Below are 3,378 nucleotides of genomic sequence, written 5' to 3'. Positions count from 1 at the left end.
ATGCGCATAGAATACCACGTTCATGGTGTGCGCATGCGTATAGGTTTTACAAGGCTTGAGCTCCGCGCATGCGTAGAAATACTCTGCCTGGCACCTGTGTTCAACGCACGAGAAGGACTTGGTGTGTTTCAGTCAGGCAGTGCAGGGATAATGTAACCTCAAGAGTGTTACATACAGATACATTGTATATTACTGTACTACTACAGGCTAAACATGTCAATATTGTATCATACAAACATACACATAATAATAATAATAATATTATCGAACAAATATATATATATATACACACACACACACACACACACACACACACACACACACACACACATATTAATATATACATTTGTATCCGTATCTTACATACACATGTATATATCATATCCCTCTCTTACATACACATGTATATATTGTATCCGTCTCTTACATACACATGTATATATTGTATCCCTCTCTTACATACACATGTATATATTGTATCCGTCTCTTACATACACATGTATATATTGTATCCCTCTCTTACATACACATGTATATATTGTATCCGTCTCTTACATACACATGTATATATTGTATCCCTCTCTTACTGTACATACACATGTATATATTGTATCCGTCTCTTACATACACATGTATATATTGTATCCCTCTCTTACATACACATGTATATATTGTATCCGTCTCTTACATACACATGTATATATTGTATCCGTCTCTTACATACACATGTATATATTGTATCCGTCTATTACATACACATGTATATATTGTATCCGTCTCTTACATACACATGTATATATTGTATCCGTCTCTTACATACACATGTATATATATTGTATCCGTCTCTTACATACACATGTATATATTGTATCCGTCTCTTACATACACATGTATATATTGTATCCGTCTCTTACATACACATGTATATATATTGTATCCGTCTCTTACATACACATGTATATATTGTATCCGTCTCTTACATACACATGTATATATTGTATCCGTCTCTTACAAACACATATACATTTATAGATTCTATCCGTATCTTACATACACATGTATAGTATATCCATATTTTACATACATATACACATACAACATATAAAGTAGCGCCAAACACAATAAAGTGATATAGTGATATTAAAATATATAAATTAATAAATTAAGTGATAATGAGTAAAATTAATAAAATACCACAAAATAAGGTAAATCTGTGACTAACAATATAAATCGGTGATAAATACACTTATTTATAGAGCTAATATTCTAGCAACAAACAATATTAATGAAAGAAAAGATATAAGAACCAGTCCTATAGAAAAAGTCCATCAGATTCTAGATAATTAATTCCGGTAAGGGGGTCTCAGGCAGCTCTCAGGAGGATTAACCACATCCAATTAAGACCTAGAGGTACATTTATTGATGGGGGGGCCCGTTGAGAAAGTCGCCCGTGTGCAACGAAACGCGTCAGGGTGCGTCATTACGCAGTGACACTACATCATCACGCAGCGTGTGATCAGGCCCGACCACACGCGGACCGGATCGGTGACTTTACATTGCAGGAAGCTTTTTTCTGAGGCTGAATACGGATCTTTGTGGACATTTAAAGGTGTTTCCAGCTCTCCAGCGGGCCGTGGCTTGTTCCGATCCGTTAAGTGGATCTGACGCGGAGACATCTGGCTGGCGGTGATATTTATTCACAAATTGCCTATTTTTTATATACCCTTGTGAGAGATATTCTTTCCCCTCCCCTTCCTTTCCCCATCAATAAATGTACTATTTTACGCTATGGGGCATGCGCTCTCTCTTCTTCTTTCCCTATACATATACACATATATATTATATCCGTATCTTATATACACATGAATATATCATAGCTGTATCTAAAAATCATTTACACATGATTATATTATGTAATATTTCACATATGTTTACACATGTATGTATTATATCCATATCTTATATACACATGCATAGATGATATCCGTATCATGCATACATATACACATGTGAGGTTTGGAAAGTTCTGTACTTGTGAAGAAGAGACCTGTGAGGTTTGATTTGCTCTGTACATGTGAAAAAGAGACCTGTGTGGTTTATTTGCTCTGTACATGTGAAGAAGAGACCTGTGATGTTTGGATAGCTCTGTACACGTGAAGAAGAGACTTGTGAGGTTCTATTAGCTCTGTACATGTGAAGAAGAGACCTGTAAAATTTGGAGATCACTGTACAAGTGAAAAAGAGAACTGTGAGGTTTGATTAGCTCTGTACATGTGAAGAAGAGACCTGTGAGGTTTGGAAAGTTCTGTACAAGTGAAGAAGAGACGTGAGGTTGGGAAAACTCTGTACACGTGAAGAAGAGACCTGTGAGGTTGCGAAAGCTCTGTTCACGTGAAGAAGAGACCTGTGAGGTTGGGAAAGCTTTGTATATGTGAAAAAGAGACCTGTGAGGTTTGGAATGTTCTGTACTTGTGAAGATGAGACTTGTGTAACCAGGTCCCCTCCGGGTTTTCCATTTCCCCCCCCTAACCTCCGCTGATGCGAGGGATGGGCCGGGAGGTTGAACAGGGCGAGGGCATCGCCGGAGCTCCGTGTGGAGCGAGAGCTCAGGGCGCCGCCATATTGCTTATGTGCGCGCATGCGCAGTGAGTCGCGCATGCACAGTTAGGTGCTGGGAGTTGCGGCAGCCATTACAGAGTCGCGCATGCGCAGTGCAGTACTCAAGAGGTGGCCATTATCCACACAAGGCTCCGCGGGGACTACAAGCCCCACAATGCACAGGGGTAGTTGGTCAGGTGCAGGGAACCAGCCAATAGGGCTGCAGCAATCCCTTGTTCCAAGAGATTGATACATTTTGCGCGCTGGGACCACGTTAGTCGGAGCTGGGAGACAGACAGGGTAGGTTGTATGTGCAGGGCGTCTGTGGCCCCTGCACTAGGCCAGAGACCCCCTATAGGTCCCAGCTAGGCCCGACTCTCATATTAAGATTGACACTGCCCCATTAGCTGCTTGAGTTCAGGGACACAGCTACAACGCTGCGCAACCCTGAAGATAATGGTCTGGGACCAGATCACTCTTCAAGACATATAGAGACTATCTGTATGTAGGACTCTCCATCTGGATACCACCCACACGGAGGAGGACCCATCACGGAGGAGGACCTATCACGGAGGAGGACCCATCACAGAGGCAGACCCATCACGGAGGAGGACCCATCACGGAGGAGGACCCATCACGGAGGAGGACCCATCACGGAGGAGGACCCATCACAGAGGCAGACACCATCGCTGGAACAGCGATCCTGCACAGCTACCAGTCGGCGTGCCCGGGTGCTGGAACACCCGGCAGGTACCTATACACCAAGGGCACCAACCATTG

Source organism: Ascaphus truei, chromosome 12 (assembly GCF_040206685.1).
Source record: "Ascaphus truei isolate aAscTru1 chromosome 12, aAscTru1.hap1, whole genome shotgun sequence".
Classification (NCBI taxonomy): domain Eukaryota; kingdom Metazoa; phylum Chordata; class Amphibia; order Anura; family Ascaphidae; genus Ascaphus; species Ascaphus truei.
The sequence above is the reverse complement of the archived record's forward strand: the minus strand, read 5'-3'. Positions refer to the sequence as shown.